The 20,599-nt window shown below is 44.1% G+C and overlaps 1 non-coding gene across 1 annotated transcript; it reads right to left on the reverse strand.

Moving 5' to 3' along the window:
- Window positions 1-3,311: 3,311 nt before the first annotated feature.
- Window positions 3,312-3,387, reverse strand: TRNAV-AAC (transfer RNA valine (anticodon AAC)). Its single transcript has one exon. It is a non-coding gene; the product is annotated as a tRNA-Val (tRNA).
- Between the last annotated feature and the right edge of the window lie 17,212 nt (window positions 3,388-20,599).

The raw sequence follows: 20,599 nt of genomic DNA on the forward strand, positions 1-20,599 counted from the left end.
AGACCTCACTTGTCCCCAGTCCTGGCCCTGGAGGTCAGACTTCACATACTGTGGAGCTCCCTAGCTTGTAAGTTAGAGAGAACATCCAGACCTGCCCTCATATGCCACCAGTTCTGCCCTGGTTTCTCCCAGGAAAGCCAGGGTTGGGCCCACAGTCACTCTATGAGAGTATCCCTTTAGCAGTGACTGGAGACAGGTGACTAGATAAAGATGCTGTTTCCTACCAAGCCTCCAAACAAGGTGGAGGTACATCCAGAAGAAGCCTGTCCACTCTTAGTTCCACCACTTCCACAGGGTTTGCACAAATCACCATGCCTCGCCATGCCTCAAAGTCTATATCTGTAAGATGGAGCTAAAACTACATTTCTCACATGTTCACAGCCCTATCGAGCATGTCAGTGTCTGTCACAGTGCATAGTACCCAGTAGGTTTCCATGCCATGGAGGTACTCTTCCCTTCCTTTAGAAAGTAGTGAGCTTATGAATTACCTGATATAAAACCATACTACAAGGCCATTGTGATCAAAACAGCATGGTACTAGCATAAAAAACAGACATATGGACATCAGAGTAATGGCAGCATGAGAGATACCCTTGATCTCTCCCCTTGAAAATTCAACAAATTGCATAGCTATAATGCAGCTGAAGAACCCCAGCTCGGCTTACGGGCAGGCCTGAAAGATCTGCGCACAGGATTGAGTTAAAGTAGGAACAGCTGAGAAGGGAGAAAAGAGAAGATGCACTCATGGTTAGTTCCAGAGAGGGGAGAGACTCAGAGTGACTGGGTCTCCTTCTGCCAGGAGGAGTGGAGAGACTGAAGGGTGAGGGGGAAATAATAAACCAAAGCAGCAGCAAAATGAGGGGTCACAGCCACTGTCCCCATGGTCTACCTGCAGCCTCCCACTCAGCACAGAGTCAGAGAAAAACAAAGTCCAGCCCCTCAGCCTCCCAGATCCTGCCTCATTCTCCTCGTGGGTATGAAAACAGGCAGAGACTTACCCCACAGCTAGCTCTCCAGAGCCACTCTCTCCCATGAAGAACAGGGTGGTCTGTGTCCAGTCCCCTATTCTGTTGAGACATGGAGAGGAGTACCGCAGGCCTAAGCCTGCCCTTGTTAAAGCCATAAGGCCCTCACGACACACCTTACCCATCATCATGACAACAGCTCTGCCTCCACCAGTGAAACAGCAGCTTCTCAACAGAAATCAGCCCAGGAATTTCACAGAGCTAACACAGTGCCACCTACTGGAAAAAACAGGAAGCCTCTCAAAACTGAAATATTTTTTTCTTTTAAATTTCATTTTTAAAATTTTTATATTTTTTCTTTTTTTGTGGGTATTTTTTTTTAATTTTAGTTTTTGCTCTTTGGTTTTTGTGGTTTTATTTTTTAATTTTCATTATTTTTATTTTTTCTATCATTACTGTATATTTTTTATTTTTTAATTGCTTTTTTGTTAGATTTCTTAACAATACCACTCTCAAATGCCATCAAGGAAGAAGAAAACAAATACCATGACCACACAAAAAAGAGACATAATTCAGAACAAAAATGAAAATTCTCCTGAAAGCATTCTCAATCACATGGAAACCTTGGAGTTAAATGATAGAGAATTTAAAACTGAAGTTCTAAAAATACTTATTTTAGATGCAAGAAAACATTGGTAGGCAATTTAATAAGCTCAAAAAAATTAATGAACAAAATGAGTACTTCATCAAGGAGATTGAAATGTTAAAAACAAAGATGAAGAATTCAATATATGAATTAAAGACGGAAGTAGCAAGTTTAGCTAATAGAACAGGCCAGATAGAGGAGAGAATCAGTAACATAAAGACAGGTAACTAGAGATGCTGCAGAGAGAAGAGGATAGAGCAGGGGTCGAGAACCTATGGCTCATGAGCCAGATGTGGTTCTTTTGATGGCTGCATCTGGCTTGCAGACAAATCTTTAATAAAAATAATAATAACATTAAAAATATAAAACATTCTCATGTATTACAATCCATTCATTTCCTATCGCTCATGTTCATGGTTGTGGGTGGCTGGAGCCAATCAAAGCTGTCCTCCAGGACAACACCAAATTTTTATTGGATAATGCATAACATACATGGGTCATTGTGAGGTCAGGAAGTAAACTTCCCTCCTTTTAATCAAGTAGTCAGCTAGCTAATTGCAGAGACCCTTTTGACGAAGAAGATGGCTAAAAGAAAAAAAGATGAGGAGTATCGTACTTTTCAGCAGGAATGGACAGAGGAAGTCGCCTTTGTGAAGAGAGCAGGTTCTGCAGTGTGTCTAATATGCAATGATAAAATTGCATCGATGAAACGGTCAAATATAAAGCGGCACTTCGGCACACATCATATTACATTTGCATCGAAATATCCGGGAGGGGGGGAACAGCAGGAAGAAAGCATGTCAAGAGCTACTGTGCAGATTGCAAGCTAGTCAGCAGCAACTCCATGTTTGGACCCAACAAGGTGACTGGAATTTGGCTAGCTTTGCTGGTGCTTTAGCAGTTGTGAGAAATGGAAAGCCATTCACAGATAGGGAGTATGCCAAAACATTCATGCTTGATGTTGCCAATGAACTTTTTGATGACTTTTTGGATAAAGACAAGATAATCAAATGAATGAAAGACATGCCTTTGTCAGCAAGAACTGTTCATGATTGTACCATCATGATGGCAAATCAAATTGAGGCAACACAGTGAAGGACATAAATGCAGCACCATTCTTTCTCTCACTTTGGATGAGTCAACAGACGTAAGCCATTTATCCCAGTTCAGCGTGATTGCAAGGTATGCTGTTGGTGACACACTACGTGAGGAAAGTCTTGCTGTTTTGCCAAGGAAAGAAACAAGAGGGGAGGATTTATTCAAGTCTTTCACTGAATTCGCTAAAGAAAAAAAATCTACCAATGGATCAACTTATTTCAGTGTGTACTGATGGTGCTCTGTGCATGGTGGGGAAAAACAGAGGATTCGTAGCGCTTCTTTTTTTTTTTTTTTTTTTTTTCTGAAGCTGGAAACAGGGAGAGACAGTCAGACAGACTCCTGCATGCACCCGACCGGGATCCACCCGGCACGCCCACCAGGGGGCGACGCTCTGCCCAGCAGGGGGCGATGCTCTGCCCATCCTGGGCGTCGCCATGTTGCAACCAGAGCCACTCTAGCGCCTGGGGCAGAGGCCACAGTGCCATCCCCAGCGCCCGGGCCATCTTTGCTCCAATGGAACCTTGGCTGCGGGAGGGGAAGAGAGAGACAGAGAGGGAAAGCGCGGCGGAGGGGTGGAGAAGCAAATGGGCGCTTCTCCTGTGTGCCCTGGCCGGGAATCGAACCCGAGTCCTCCGCACGTTAGGCCGACGCTCTACTGCTGAGCCAACTGGCCAGGGCTTCGTAGCGCTTCTTAATGAACATGAAAAAAGACCCATCCTAAGTTTTCACTGCATCCTACATCAGGAGGTGCTTTGTGCTCAGATGTGTGGCAAACAACTTGGTGAGGTGATGTCGCTGGTCATTCGGGTGATCAACTTTATTGTTGCCCAAGCTTTAAATGATCGCCAGTTTAAAACACTGCTGGATGAAGTTGGGAATAATTATCCTGGTCTGCTTCTGCACAGCAATGTGCATTGGTTGTCAATAGGGAAGTTGCTCAGCCGTTTCGTGGCTTGTCTGAATGAAATCTGGACTTTTCTTGAAATGAAAAATGTCAAGCATCCTGAGTTAGCTAACACTGAGTGGCTCCTGAAGTTCTACTATCTCATGGACATGAACCAGCTCAATATGAAAATGCAAGGCATTGGAAATACAGTCTTATCCCTTCAACAAGCAGTGTTTGCATTTGAAAACAAGCTGGAACTCTTCATCTCTGACATTGAAACCGGTCATTTACTACACTTTGAAAAACTGGGAGCGTTTAAAGATGCATGCACAGCAAGTGACCCTGCTCAACATCTTGATCTCCAGCAGATAGTGGGCTTTACATCTAATCTCCTGCAGTCATTCAAAGCACGCTTCAGAGAATTTCATGAGTGCACTCGTCTTTTTAAGTTCATCACCCATCCATATGAGTATGCAGTGGACAGCGCTGACCTGAGTTACATCCCCAGTGTCTCCGTCAGAGATTTTGAGCTACAAGCTGCTGACTTGAAGGCCTCGGACATGTGGGTGAATAAGTTCAAGTCACTGAATAAAGATTTGAAAAGACTTACACGACAGCAAGCAGAGTTGGCGAGCAAACACAAGTGGGGAGAAATGAAAAAACTTCAACCTGCAGACCAGCTGATTGTCAAAACTTGGAACGCACTTCCCATCACATACCACACACTGCAGCATGTGAGTATTGCTGTACTGACAATGTTTGGCTCTACGTATGCATGTGAGCAGTCTTTCTCACATCTAAAGAATGTTAAGACCAGACTATGATCACATTTAATGAATGGAAGTCTCAACGCCTGCATGAAGCTTAATCTCACCACGTATCAACCAGACTACAAAGCCATCAGCAAAACCATGCATCACCAGAAGTCACATTAATGGTAAGAAGTACTTTATTCATCATTGGTTAGCAACAGCATAACAACATTATTAAAAAGAATTCAGAGACTTATAAAGACTTATTCAGTACTTTAAAAGTGTTGGTCTTACATAAAATGTACACATTTACTTGTATTTAGTGTTAAACATATTGTATGGCTCTCATGGACTTACATTTTAAAATATGTGGTGTTCATGGCTCTCTGAGCCAAAAAGGTTTCCATCCCCTAGGATAGAGACTTACGAATTTAAAAAAAATTAGAGAGCTCTACAAGAACTGTCTGACTCCATCAGAAAGGGCAATACAGTATGTCCGTAAAGTCATGGTGCACTTTTGACCGGTCACAGGAAAGCAACAAAAGGTGATAAAAATGTGAAATCTGCACCAAATGAAAGGAAAACCCTCCCAGTTTCTGTAGGATGATGTGGCAGCATGTGCGCATGCGCAGATGATGACGTAACACCATGTATACAGCGGAGCAGCCACGATCATGCCAGTCGAGATGTGGACGGTACAAAGAAAAGTTCAGTATGTTCTGTGGTTCACTAAATTCAAATTTAGTCAGTTCACTGACTAAAGTGCAACGTGAATATTGGCGCATTTATAATGAAGCGCCACCACATAGGAATAACATTACTCAGTGGGATAAGCAGTTGAAGGAAACCAGCAGTTTGGTGGAGAAACCCCATTCTGGTAGGCCATCAGTCAGTGATGAGTCTGTAGAGGCTATACAGGATAGCTACCTAAAGAGCCCTAAAAAGTCTGTGCATGAGCCCACATCGAACTGCACTGAATAGGTATGAAACTGGGAGCATTTTCATTTTATTTGGTGCAGATTTTACATTTCTATCATCTTTTGTTGCTTTCCTGTGACTGGTCAAAAGTGCACCATGACTTTACGGACACACTGTGTAAGTATAATGGGTATACCAGAAGAAGAAGAGAGGGAGAAGAGAATGGAGAACCTATTCAAATAAATAATTGATGAGAACTTCCTAAGTCTATGGAAAGATTTAGATCTTCAAATCCAAAAAACAAACAGAACACCAAGTTATCTCAACCCAAACAGGCCTTCTCCAAGGCATATTATAATAAAATTGTCAAAAATCAGTGACAAAGAAAGAATCCTAAAGGCAGCTAGGGAATAGAAGAACATAACATATAAAGAAAGCCCATTAGGTTATCATCAGACTTCTCAGCAGAAACTACAAGCCAGAAGAGAGTGGACCATTCAAAGAACTGAAAGAGAGGAATTACCAGCCAAGAATACTATACTCATCAAAGTTGTCCTTCAAATATGAAGGAGAAACAACTTTTCCAGACATACAGAAACTGAAAGAATTTATCACTAGAAAATTTGCACTGCAGGAAATACTCAAGGGGGTTATTCTATTGGATATAAAGAACAAAAAAACAACACAAAACTACAGTAAAAGTTCCAACACAGTTATAATAAAAACAAGGATAATCTGTGACAATAACACAAAAGGGGAGAGGATAAAGATCAATAGCAAAGGAGGATGGAATGACAAAGGACTCTCGTATACATAAAAATTTTTCTCTTAATAACCTAACAGTAACCACTTATGAAAAATCCAATACTGAAACACATAGCTTAAAAAAAAAAGAAACAGGGGAAAGAAGCATGAATACTACCCAACAAAAACAACCGACAGAAACATAAAAGAAAAGAACAAAAGGAGACACAGAGCTAGCTACCATAAAACAAAACATAAAATGCCTACAGGAAATCCTCAAGTGTCAATAATTACCTTAAATGTAAATGGACTGAGGCCCTGGCTAGATGGCTCATTGGTAGAGCATTGGCCCAGCATGTGGACATCCCAGGTTTGACATCCACAGGATTCATGGGAGAAGCACCCAACTGCTTCTCTTCCCCTGCCCTACCCCCTAGCTTTCCCTCTCTCTCTCTCTCTCTCTCTCTCTCTCTCTCTCTCTCTCTCCCTGCTGCAGCCATGGCTCGATTGGTTTGAGCACATCAGTCCTGGGAGCTGAGAATAGCTCAGCTGATTTGAGCATTGGCCTAGATGGGGGTTGCTGGGTAGATCCCAGTTGGGGCATATGCGGGAGTCTGTCTCTCTACCACCCCTCCTCTCACTTGGAAAAGAAGAAAAAAATGTTAATGAACTGAACTCGCCAATAAAGAGGCACAGATAGCAGATTGGTTCAAAAAGCAAAGCCCAATTGTACGATGACTTCAAGAGATACATCTAAGCTGCAAGGACAAAAGTAGATTCAAAATGAAAGGTTGAAAAATTATTCTCCAAGCAAATAATACCCAAAGAATAGCAAGTGTAGCCATACTTACATCTGACAATGCTGATTTCAAGACAACAAAGGTAACAAGAAACAAAGAGGGACATTTCATAATGATAAAGGGGACACTATATCAAAAAGATATAACATTTCTTAATATCTTCTAGGACAAGGGAAACAAAAGAAAAAATAAACAAATGGAATTACATTAATCTAAAAAGTTTTTACACAGCAACTGACACCATTAACAAAATAAAGACAATCCACCAATGATTCATATGATAAGGGGTTAATATCCAAATTTTATAAAGAATTTTTTAATAAATAAATTTTTATTAATTTTAATGGGGTGACATCAGTAAATCAGGGTACATATATTCAAAGAAAACATGTCCAGGTTATCTTGTCATTCAATTGTGTTGCATACCCATCGCCCAAAGTCAGATTGTCCTCCATCACCTTCTATCTAATTTTCTTTGTGCCCCTCCTCCTCCCCCTCTCCCTCCCCCCCCCCCCCGTTACCACCACACTCTTGTCCATGTCTCTTGGTCTCGTTTTTATGTCCCACCAATGTATGGAATTATGCAGTTCTTGTTTTTTTCTGATTTACTTATTTCACTCCGTATAATGTTATCAAGATCCCACCATTTTGTTGTAAATGATCCGATGTCATCATTTCTTATGGCTGAGTAGTATTCCATAGTGTATATGTGCCACATCTTCTTTATCCAGTCTTCTATTTTTTTTTTACAGTGATTAAGGCCTTTAAGCAAACTCGTGGCCAATACAGCAAGAATCCATAAAAGAGTAGTGTCCTTACTCAGAGACATGAACAAGAATGTGATGGCAACAGGGGTGGGGGGTGGGGGGAGGGGGGAGGGGGTGATGAAGGAGAGAGGGGTTGGGGGAGGGGAGGGGCACAAAGAAAACCAGATAGAAGGTGACAGAAGACAATTTAACTTTGGGGGAGGGGTATACAGCACAATCAAATGTCAAAATAATCTAGAGATGTTTTCTCTCAACATATGTACCCTGATTTATCAATGTCACTGCATTAAATTTAATAAATAAATTAAAAAGAAAAGAGTAGTGTCCTTAACATGTTCACCAAGTCCAAGTTGGCACCAACACCATTCCAAATCCCTGCAAATGCAACCCAACCCCAGTTCAGTCCGTTAGGAGCTGTTTTATAAAGAATTTATAAAACAGAATACCAAAAAGACAAACAATTCAATTAAAAAATATAAGCAATGGACAAAAGATCTAAACAGACATTTCACCAAAGAAGACATACAGATGGCTAATAGAAATCTAAAAAGATATCCAACATTACTAATCATCAGAGAAATGTAAATTAAAACTACAATGAGATATGACCTCATGTTTGTCAGAATAACTATTACCAATAAATCCACAAATGGGAAATGTTGATGAGTATGTGGAGTAAAGGGAACCCTCCTGCACTGCTGAAGGGAATGCAAACTGGTGCAGCCACTGTGGAAAACAATATGACGTTTGCTCAAAAAATTAAAAATGTAACTGCCTTATGATCTAGTAATTCCACTTCTGGGAATATATCCAAAGAAAGCAAAACACTAATTTGAAAGAATATATGCACCCTGTGTTCACTGCAGTGTTATTTATAATAGCCAAGATTTGGAAGTAGCCCAAGTGCCCATCAGTGGATAAATGGATAAAAAAACTGTGGTATATTTACACAATGGAAAACCACTCAGCCATAAAAAAAGAAGGGAATTTTACCCTTTGCAACAGCATGGATGGACCTGGAAAGTATTATGCTTAGTGAATTAAGCCAGTCAGAGAAAGACAAATACCATATAATCTCACTTGTATGTAGAATCTAATGAACAAAGTGAACTAACAAGCAAAATAGAGATAGATACATAATCAGATAGTAGCTGACAGTTGTGTTGGTGGGGCGCGGTAGGGGGCTGGGTGGTTGGGGTGGAGGAATTGAGTGATAAAGAAAAAGGAGAAAAGTCATGAACACAGAATCAACAGTGTGGTGATTGCCGGAGGTAGCTATAGAGGGGATAAATGGTGATGAAAGGAGACTTGAGTTGGGGTGGTGAACACAATACTGTGTGCAGAGATGTGTTGTAGAATTGGGCACCTGAAACCTGTATAATTTTATTAGCCAATGTCATCTCAATAAATCCAATAAAATAGGAGAAACAAGAGCGTAGTGAGCCTGTGCCCAGGCAGTAGGTAAGCCGGCATTGTTGTTCATTTTGTCAGAGACACTACAGAGCAGAGGTTAGAGCTCAAATGCCTACAGGAGATGCATGCAATGCAAGAGGCTGACAGACATGATGCAGTTGCTGGACAGGGCCTGTGAGATGCTGGTGGCTGCACTTCTGTTTAAGGGGAAGGTGCTGCCCAGCCCAGTAAGCTGTCACCAGAGGGAAACGAGGGTCCTCATTCATCAGACTTTCTTGTTTTTCAATAGAAATGGAGGTGCTGAAATGCAGCTCAGGCCACAGTCTGCCACCTGAGGATGACAGCAGATGGGATCTTTGTCCCTGGTGAACCACAGCTGTGACAAGCTAAAACCATCACCTGTGGCAGCCTTCCAGGAGGCCACAAAAGAAGGGAAGAGCCTGGTCCCCAATCAGCAGACCTGGCTTTGCATCTTGGCTCTAGCACTCACCAACTGTGAGGTCTTGCATACCACAGCTACCAACATGACCCTCTTCTCCGTCTGTACAACAGAGCTGGTCACCACACCTACTTTGCCAGTCATAGTGGGGGTTAAGTGACATGGTGTAAAAGGGCTTTGAGACTGGGATGTGAGGTATTTCTGTTCATCTGTGATAACAACACCCATTTGATAAAGACTCCTGGGGACCACACCACTCCAGCTCAACCACATTAGGTTTATGAACTTGCTTCTGCAAGGTGGACAGCACACTGGGAAAGCTGAGGGTCTCCTACCAGAGGAGTACAGGGCTACTGAAGGATTTTAGGGAAGAGCAAACCACAGGAACAAATTTAGGCAAAGGAGGATTTGACACAGGCTGTGTGTAAAGGAGGTCTGTGCTGAGAGATGAACCAAGGGTCTTATTTCCTTAGAAGTTACAAAGGTAAAATCCTGTGGGATGTTGCATCTGAAAATCCCTTTTATGAACCTCTGCACCTAGAGATGAGGACTGGTTCCCTGAGCCACCATGAGCCCCTGGCTCAGATCCTCCTGTTGTGACTGAGATCATTTCTGGACATCTTTGATTTTAGAGAGCAGGTCTCTCAGCACCACATTCTAGTTGGTCTTACAGACATGGCATATTAACCATAGCAGGTGACCCTGCAGCACTGCGCAGGCTCAGAGCCCACGATTAGAAGCAGAAAGCCTGCTCCTGAGCCCCAGTTCTGTCAGTTCCCAGCTCTGTAATCTTTGCTCACTTAACCTCTCCCAACATATTTAGGGACAAGTACAACCTACAATCCCTAATCAGCAATTTCAAAATCTAAAAAGCAATGAAAGTCAAAGATTTTTTTTGTACCTCATGAGACTGGAAAGCCTCTTTTGACTTCATTCATTTGGTGGCAAACCTGTCTGAACTTGACATGAGTCTATTTACGGTCTCTGTTACTTCTGCAAAATGTAAATATTTGCATATTTTTCTGCAGAAGATTTTGATGTGTTTTATTGTGGGGACCTCCCCCAGATCCTGCCAGGGATAAAAGATACAGTAGAGGCACCATTTTATTTTCCTAAAATATGAAAGATTTTCAATTCCCAAAACAATAGGGCCCCAGGGTGTCAGGAAGGTTTTGCAGGTCATTGGAAGCTCGCTCCCAAGGTGCCTGGAAGAGCAAATGTGAAGCCAGGAGCAAAGCTGCTCCTTGCATAGCACATGGATGCAGCAATCCATTAGGACAGCAGCTCCATGCTGTCACTGCTCAGACACTCCTCTACCTCTGGGCTTTCCTGAATCCTGACCTTCTCCATCTCTTCCCACTCTTCCTGTGGGTTAATTCAACAGCCCCTCAAGGGCCAGCCCCCGCCACCTCCAGAACTCCCTCTCCAGAACACCTCTGGACCCCTCATCAAGGAACCATATATTTAGCCTTTGCTGTATGTCATGCATTGTCAGCCAAACTGCAGCTGAGACAAAGAATGGCTCACAGGTCTCTCTTGCATTAGCACACTGCTGGGGGTGGGGCGGGGAGGGTGAGCTCCTCCACCATCTCATTCTCCTCCAAGAGCAGAGGCAGCAGGCACCAGGAGGCACCCCATCCCCAATCCCTGTTTTTCTGCCTACCCCCACATCCTCTCAGCAGGGTCCTCAGTCCCTCTGTTCACTCCAGCCCAGCAGTTAGTGCTGGGCCCAGGGGTGGCTGCCTTCTCCCCTCTTTCCAGCGGGCATTCAGCACTGCACCCGGATCCTGTTCCCCTTTCCATGTGCCCTCTGTTTGAGGAAGGCAAAACAGAAAGTAAACTTAACCTATAAACTATGCAAATGGAGACACACACACACACACTGGAAAAATATTAAGCCACCAAGGGGAGTGAGAAGCACTGGGAGCAGTTTTAAGCAAGGTGGTCTGGGAAGGCTCTGTTAACAAGAGCAGGTGAGAGGGAGATGGGTGAATGGGAACTGCAGGTGGGTTGGTGTTGAGGGAGAGCAGGGAACATATTAAAAGACTCAATGGGTGGAGCAGGCATGCGGGACCTGCGCAGGGACAGTGAGGGCAAGGTCTAGACCAGAGCTCCTGGAGGCCACTGGGTAGGGTGTGACACTGACTTCTAATCATCGCTCCCTACTTGCTTGTTTGGTTTTTCTTTCTTTTTTTTTTCAGAGAGAGAGAGAGAGAGAGTCAGAGAGAGGGATAGATAGGGACAGACAGACAGGAACAGAGAGAGATGAGAAGCATCAATCATTAGTTTTTCATTGTGACACCTTAGTTGTTCATTGATTGCTTTCTCATATGTGCCTTGACCGTGGGCTTTCTGTAGACCAAGTAACCCCTTGCTCGAGCCAGCGACCTTGGGTCCAAGCTGGTGAGCTTTGTTCAAACCAGATGAGCCCGCGCTCAAGCTGGCGACCTTGGGGTCTCAAACCTGGGTCCTCCGCATCCCAGTCCAATGCTCTATCCACTGCGCCACCACCTGGTCAGGCTAGTTTTTCTTAAGGTAATAATCCTGGGTTCTGTCATGGGGGGGGTGCTCAGTGAGGATAGAGCATCTTCATAGTCAGCGGGACTAGAATCTGGCTTTTAGGAAGCCATTTGGTTTGGCTTTATGCCTTAAGACATGTGAATGATCTTACCTTTTATACCAGACTTTCTATATCCAGGACTGTATCCTTAAGAAAAATTCCAAACATAGGGATCTTTATATGGTTCCCTTCAGTTCTCCATGGAAAGCTAGTGGCTCTCCAGGGCCTGGCACACTGCCCCCCCCCCCCCAGTGCCAGGGCTCTGTACTCGTGTCCAACATGCACCCAGCCTCTGGTTCAGCCTCCCACCTGGAGCACCTGCCACAGTATGTGACCTTCATCTTCTCTCTCCTCCAACCTTTGGCCAGGGACAGCTCAGCCAGGCTCCGCCCCCTCCTCTACCTCTCTGAAAACATCCAGAACTGATCCTTTTCCAGGTCCTTCGCTCCACCCTTCCCAATAAGGTCTAAAGCTGGGCCAGCCTCTTGCTCTCACTATGAAAAGAGGGTGTTATCTTGTGGTCCTCCACACAGGGTAGAGCCTGGGCTCTTACTAGGGCTCCTGGGAGTGCTCAGTGGCTCTCACCCCTCACTGAGGGAGGCTGAGAAGGGCAAGTCTCGGCCTTGCTGCTCTCCTCCCTTCCAGCTGCGAGGGAATGGGCAGAGGCTTTCAGAACCCATCAACTGTAGAGACTAAACACTCCACAGGGGAGGCAGGGGTTCACTCAGAGTCTGGGGTCAGATGAAAAGAATGTTCCAGGTCATACGATTTATTACCAGATAGCATCCAAGAGGTTCAAGTGAGAAAATGGTAACAGACCACATGTCACTTGTTCATTTACAAACCCAAGAATGATCCACTCTGTGCCAGCCTGGCCAGGCATGAAGCCCCCTCAGATGGTCAAGCACCCCCCTGGGCTTCACAGTTCATGGAAGACAGACACATTCTTTATGAAGGATACAGACGTATGTCATTAAGTATTAGTTTAAAACTAGCTTTAAATGAAGTTTAATTAATAGCATCTTGATTACCTGAGAAAATATGCTCTGGTGAGTCTTCTTAACTCTCAAAGTCAATAATATTTTCACCTGAGTCAAAGTGCCCTGCCACTGACCTTCCCCATAGCTGCCACCCCCACGTGCTGGGTCCCCACACACCTACAGGGAGAGGGAGACCACACCTGCACTCACGTTTCCAGGCGGGAAGTCTCTGCACCCTGCCTGTGTCACCATCCAGAGCCCCAGGGCTACTCAGGGCCAACCCTCCCCCACTCAGACAAACTTGATTTGGGCCTCTGTAGAACTGGAGCCATGTGGCCAATATTTCCAGAGTTAGGGTCAGTCAGGGTGTCCTGGGCCACCAGCCCATGCCCCAGGGGATCAGTTCTTCCTATCAGGACAAAAGTTTTTTTCCTAAGAAACTCCCACAACATCACCAGGAGTCTTGGGGTCAGAGTCCCCACCTTACTGGCCCAGACTTTCTCCCAGAGTCCTCTTTGCAAGACTTTAACTTGCCATATATCCACAGGACGGGCCCCCAGGGTCTTTTTTACCTCAACAAGAAAGGGTTAGAACTCCAGGCACTTGCCTTCTTGAGAACACCCCCCAAAAAAGCAACTTTTCATTTTTTTTTCATTTTTATTTACTTATTTATTTTTTACAGAGACACAGAGTGAGTCAGAGAGAGGGATAGACAGGGACAGACAGACAGGAACGAAGAAAGATGAGAAGCATCAATCATTAGTTTTTGTTTGTTTGTTTGTTTTTTCTGAAGCTGGAAACGGGGAGGCAGTCAGACAGACTCCCGCATGCGCCGAAGGGGATCCACCCGGCACGCCCACCAGGGGGCGATGCTCTGCCCATCCGGGGCGTCGCTCTGTCGCGACCAGAGCCATTCTAGCACCTGGGGCAGAGGCCAAGGAGTCATCCCCAGCACCCGGGCCATCTTTTGTTCCAATGGAGCCTCAGCTGCGGGAGGGGAAGAGAGAGACAGAGCGGAAGGAGAGGGGGAGGGGTGGAGAAGCAGATGGGCACCTCTCCTATGTGCCCTGGCCGGGAATCGAACCCAGGACTCCCGCACGCCAGGCCGACACTCTACCACTGAGCCAACCGGCCAGGGCCAATCATTAGTTTTTCATTGCACATTGCAACACCTTAGTTGTTCATTGATTGCTTTCTCATATATGCCTTGACCGCGGGCCTTCAGCAGACTGAGTAACCCCTTGCTGGAGCCAGCGACCTTGGGTTCAAGCTGGTGGGCTTTTGCTCAAACCAGATGAGCCGCACTCAGGCTGGCAACCTCGGGGTCTCGAACCTGGGTCCTCTGCATCCCAGTCCGACGCTCTCTATTCACTGCGCCACCACCTGGTCAGGTAACATTTCATTTCTTTATTCTACATGTTCCAGGCATGGTGCCAGGTGTTGGGGACCTGAGAGAATCGTAGCTCGTGTGTGTGAAGCACTGACTATTGTCAGTGCACAGTCACAGGCAAGATTAGGGATGTCACTGTCCTGCCTGCACATCCAGCAGCCATCCTTAACACCGCTTCTGTCCCTGATCCCAGCCTTGTCCCCTGAGCACAGACTACAGGTGAGGAGAGGATCCCTCACCTCAGCACAAGCTAACTGCTCCCCATATCCTGCAATCAGGGAGGCAAGGGCAGCACCCTGGCCAATTCACAGTAGTTGCAGCTGGGCCCTGGAGAGGAGGGCGAATGTTCCAGCTCCTTCTTCCTGCTGGCCACAGCACAAAGGTGTGTAAGGAGCTGAGAGCCACTCCTGTACTGGGCTCAGGATAGCCCCCTATCACACCAGTCATCCAGCCTCTCCAGCCCGACCCATTATCAAAGCCACATTTGGCCCTAGTCAGATGCTCGGTTGGTCCTGAAGCACAGAGTGTGTCAGTTTGACCCTCAGTCAGGGCTCATACAGAACAGATGGGTGTTCTTATCTCTTTCTCTCTCCCCTCCTCTCTCACTAAAATCAATAAATTAAAATTTTTTTAAAGCCACATTTGGAGGTGGGATACTATAAGCTCTGGGACCACCTGCCAGTAGCAAAGCCCAGCACTGTTGCTTGCTAGCAGTGTTACCTGGAAAGGATTATTTCATATCTTTGTGTCTCTGTCTTATTGATATAAATGGGAGAAGATAATGGTATCAACATAATAAGGTTGTGTGAGGAACTAGTAACCCAGTGCCAAGCTTTTAAAGTAGCAGGTAACCAATAATTTGTTGGTTACAAAACTAACTTAGTGGATTGTGACCAGAATTTAATATAAATGCAGTGGAAACAAGAGAGTGCCTTGCTTCAAGGGGGTTGGCCCACATGCCACATGTGTATGTGGCACAAACTGTTCCCAGACACTTTTCTGCCTGTGAGGCCCCATTATGAGCCTGGAATATGTTTGATGGATTAAAAATAGGTCAAGGTGGGGAGAAGACATGCATGCAAACTTGAGAATGTCTCTTGGCAGTGCCAGGGAGAGGTATATGCATGTGGGTCAGGATGCACCCAGGTAAGTAAGCCATACTATTAGGAAAGAGAATGTGCACAAGGGCCAGAAAGGACAAGACCTAGGTGTCCCAGGCAGGTAGCTGTGCACATGGGACAAGGACTCCTAGGAGAGGCAACATGGGGAGGACCTAGGGTCACCTACCAAAGGCTTTAAAAGCCATAGTTAGCTTATGAACTTGACCTTAGGCAATGGGAATTTAAAGCAAGAAGATGACTGATTTAACAAATATCTATTGTGTGCTACTATGGGGAAGTTATGTTTTATAAAGCTGACTGTGATAGCAGTTTAGGGGTCAAGAGCTGGTGGCAACAGTGAAGGCAGAAGATCTACCAAGAGGCTATTGCAATAGTTATAGCAAGAGATAGAATAAGGACAGAGGTCAGAATGTCTGGAGAAGGAGGAAACAGGTACAGCCTCTGTACCTATAGCTGGATGGTCCCTGACACCAGAACAAGATGGCAGCCATGATCTTACACACAGGTTGGGGGGAAAGAACAGGGCTTGGAAGGCCACAATGGAATACCACAGGCCCTCGAAACACAAATGCCACATGGCCAAGTGGATAAACTGATGGGCATGACTCAGACAACCAGGTGACCTTGGAACATTACTCAACCCCTGCACTGCCAATTTATAAAATGAAGCTCTCAGGAGGACTTAGCTCATAGGGGTGTTATGAAGTTGAAAGCTAATAATAGTAAAAAGCTTTCTACTGTGTCTGACATTGGGCCAGGCTCACACTAGGACTGCCTTTTTACCTGTCTTTTACATCAGATATACCTGGTGAAAGCATTGGAAGGCAAAATTCAGTAGAAACTGTCTGGACTGGGTTTCAGAAGCCACAGCCACTGGACTCTTAGTGGCCACATCTTTCTGATGTCTGTGAAAAAAATTTAGGACAGATATCTGGGGCCCTGGGGTGGAAGTCACACCCACCACCTTTCCTAAAGCCTGACTAACCCCAGCCTCTATATTCTACCAGAGGATTTTTCAAAGGCCAGGCCCAACAAGCAGCCAGCAGACAGAGGCAGCAAGAGGAGATCTCAGGGATTTTTGGGTCTTTTACTTACTTGACCCCAGGTCTCGATCCAGTAAAAGCCAGTCTAGGTATGTGGCTTGGTCCTTCCATGTGCACCTAAGCCCAGCAGAGGCAGTCACAAACTCTGGTTTGCTTCTAGCTCCAAAAAGGTTGCTGAAGGCCAGTCACAGGCAGTATCTTACACTGGTCTGCACCAGGTTCCTTCCTAAGAGGCCCAGAATGAATGCATCCAGTGGCCAGCTACAGACAACATCAGAGCAGAACCCCACTACTCTTACTAGCAGCATACCCAAAGGGAGAGCTCATCAAGCACCAAACCCAGCTGAGGAGAATTCTGCCTTCTGTGGTCAGTACCTGCACAGCAGTGTGCACATTGCACGAGGTAGAGCCTCAGTGTCAGCCAACCCAAGTCCTGGATACCCTGTCCCGCTGGGCTATGTTCTACAAGGGGAAGGGAGAGAGGCTCAGAGCACAAATATCCAAAGTGTGAGTTCCTTGAAGCCTATTGTTGGGACTGGTCGAAAGGTTTAGCCACCTTCTTGGTGAAGGGCCAAAATCAGCCCCAGTGTGATCATGGCCCTTCCCTCAGACCAGGGGTCACCCAGCTGAAAGAACTTCTGCAGAGGGGACTGTTGGCTCCACCTAACCTGAACCTGCTACTCACCTCACAGAAAAAATAAAACTGGGGTATCCAGCATGGCTGACGGATTAAGCTCTGAAGTGGGAGCTATTTCCCCATACCAAGCTCCTGACCAAGAGACACCGCCCAGTTAGGGGGTCCCACTAACGTTGTCATCTGACCTCAGTTGCCCTACCCCTGGTCAGCAAATTGAGGCTCACGAGCCACATGCAGCTCTTTGACCCCTTGAGTGAGGCTCTTCCACAAAATACCACATGTGGGCGCTACCTCAATAAGGAATATACCTACCTATATAGTTTAAGTTTAAAAAATTTGGCTCTCAAAAGAAATTTCAATTGTTGTACTGTTGATATTGGGCTCTGTTGACTAATGAGTCTGCTGACCACTGGCCTAACCCACCTAGCTTATAACCTGTGTAGGGATTGGTGGGGTGAAGCCAGTCTGAGCCCACTCTACAGTCTTTCTACTGAAGACTCTGCAGGAAGGTCAGGAAGCTATAAGAGGAGGTGTAGCAGCTAAAAAGTAAAGATAAATCTTAAGGAACTTGGGCCCTTTTATGGAGCTGCTGTCAGCTCTAAGCAGGAGGAAACTGATCATTTACACAGGTTGCCCTCCGACACACACACTCACACACACACACACACACAATCAGGCACAGAAAATGTAGACACAAACAGTGAACAGAGCAGTAGTTCCAGACAGGTAGCCCATGGCAGGTTATATACAATGTCTGATAACAACCCATACCCGAACCTTGCCCAAGAGGATACAAAAAAAGACACAACCAGTAGTGGGTGGCAGACCACACCACATTAGACTCAATTAGCCACACAAGTGGCACACCCCACATAGGAGTCTAGTGGGCACCAGATCCTGCTGAGAATAACTACACCCCATAGGACAGACATTGCACAGTGTCTAATACACATGATCAAGGTTGACCCTTAGAGCCAGCCAGCCTGAAGGGATAACTCTATCCATGAAAGGGCCAAGAGCATTCAAGACTCATGTACAACAGGGTGGTAAATATAACCCTCAAGAAACATTCCTATGGCAAGGAGCTCTGGTGGCCTGGAGGTTAGTACCACTGAGCCCACCGTCCTCATAAAGACATCATAACAAATCTGGGAGTGAGAGTAGAGCTACTTAACACACAGAAAAAAATGGGCAGACAAAAAAATATGCCCCAAATGAAAGAAATTAGAGTTGAAAACCTCCTTATTCTGATGAAGAAAAAGGTCACAGAAGTTCAAGAAGCACAAAGAGACCCATTAAAGATGAGCCCGAAGAAGCCCACACCAAGACTCATCATAATTAAAATGCTATATAATGTCATATAAGTTAAGAGACAAGAAAAGAATACTAAAAGTTGCAAGAGAAAAGCAGTTAATTACCTACAGAGGAGCCACCATAAGGATGACATTTGACTTTTTAATAGAAACACTTCAGGCCAGAAAGGATTACACGAAATATTCAAAGTGATGCAAAACAAGAGCCTACAACAAAGACTACTCTATCCAACAAAGTTATAATTTAAAATTGAAAAAGAAATAAAGAGCTTTCCAGACAAAGAAAGGCTCAAGGAGTTCATTACCACCAAACCAGTACTGCAAGAAATGTTAAAGGGCCTACTATAAGCAGAAGAAAGAAATCAAGAGAAAGAGGAGTGTAGGTTTAATAAATAAGTACATATCAATAATAATCTTAAATGTAAGTGGATTAAATGCTCCAATCAAAAGACATAGGGTAGCTGTGTGGATAAGAAAACAAGACCTGTACATATACTGTCTACAAGACAACCACCTCAGAACAAAAGATACACACAGACTAAAAGTGAAGAGATGGAAAAAAATATTCCATGCAACTGGAAATGAACAAAAGAAAATCTTGGGTAACAATACTTATATCTGAAAAAAGAGTCTTTAAAACAAGGGCTATGGTAAGGAACAAAGACAGTCACTACATAATGACAAAGGGAGCAATTCAACAAGAGGATATAACCATTGTAAATATTTACACACCCAATTCACGATCACCTAAATATATAAAGCAGATTTTGATGGACATAAAGGGAGAGATTGACAGCAATATGGTAATAGTAGGGTATTTTAACACCCCACTGACATCAATGAATAGACCCTTCGGATAAAAAAATCAACAAAGAAACAGCCTTAAATCACACACTAGATCAACTGGATTTAATTGATATAATTAGAACATTTTACCTCAAAGTAGCAGAATACACATTCTTTTCAAGTGCTCATGGTACATTTTCTAAGATGGATCATACATTAGATGTAAAACAAGTCTCAACAAATTTATGAACATTAAAATCATATCTTGTTTTGCATCTTCTCTGACCTCAATGGTATGAAACTAGAAATCAACTACAGTAGAAAAACTGAAAAACATTCAAACACTTGGAGGCTAAATAGCATGTTATTAAATAATGAATGAGTTAACAATGAGATCAAGGGAGAAATAAAAAATTTCACTGAAAAAAATGAAAATGAATATACAACAACTCAAAATTTATGGGACACAGCAAAAGCAGTCCTGAGAAGGAAATTCATGCCATTACAGGCACACCTCAAGAAGCAAGAAAAGGCTCAACTAAACAACCTAACCCTACATCTAAAAGAACTAGAAAAAGAACTAAAAATAAAGCCCAGTGGAAATATAAGGAAGGAAATAATAAAAATCAGAGCTTAAATAAATGAGATAGAGGCTGAAACCAAGAGCTCGTTATTTGAAAAGGTAAACAAGATTGATGAACCTTTAACCAGACTCATCAAGAAAAAATAAATAAAATTGGAAATGAAAGAGGAGAAATAACAATCATAGAAATACAAAAGATTGTAAGAAAAGACTATGAAGAACTATATGCCAAAATATTGGACAACCTGAGCAAAATAGATAAATTCCTAGAAACATACAATCTTCCAAAACTCAATTTAGAATAAGAAAACTTGAGCAGACTAATTATAACAAACAAAATTGCAAGTTATTAAAAAACTCCCAGCAAACAAAAGTCTTGGACCTGATGACTTCACAGGCGAATTTTACCAAACATTCAAAAAAGAACTAATGCCTCTCTTTCTCAAATTATTCTTAAAAAATTCAAGAAGAGAGATGACTTCCAAGCTTATTTTTGGCATTATGCTAATGCCAAAACCAGGTAGAGACACTATAAAGAAAGAAAACTATAGGCCAATATCCCTGATGAACATAAATGCTAAAATTCTCAACAAAATATTAGCAAACCAGATGAAGCAATACATTAGAAAGAGTATAGCCCTGACCAGTTGGCTCAGTGGTAGAGCATTGGCCTGGCATGTAGAAGTCCCGGGTTTGATTCCTGGCCAGGGCACACAGGAGAAGCGCCCATCTACTTCTCCACCCCTCCCCCTCTCCTT

Source organism: Saccopteryx bilineata, chromosome 9 (assembly GCF_036850765.1).
Source record: "Saccopteryx bilineata isolate mSacBil1 chromosome 9, mSacBil1_pri_phased_curated, whole genome shotgun sequence".
Lineage (NCBI taxonomy): Eukaryota > Metazoa > Chordata > Mammalia > Chiroptera > Emballonuridae > Saccopteryx > Saccopteryx bilineata.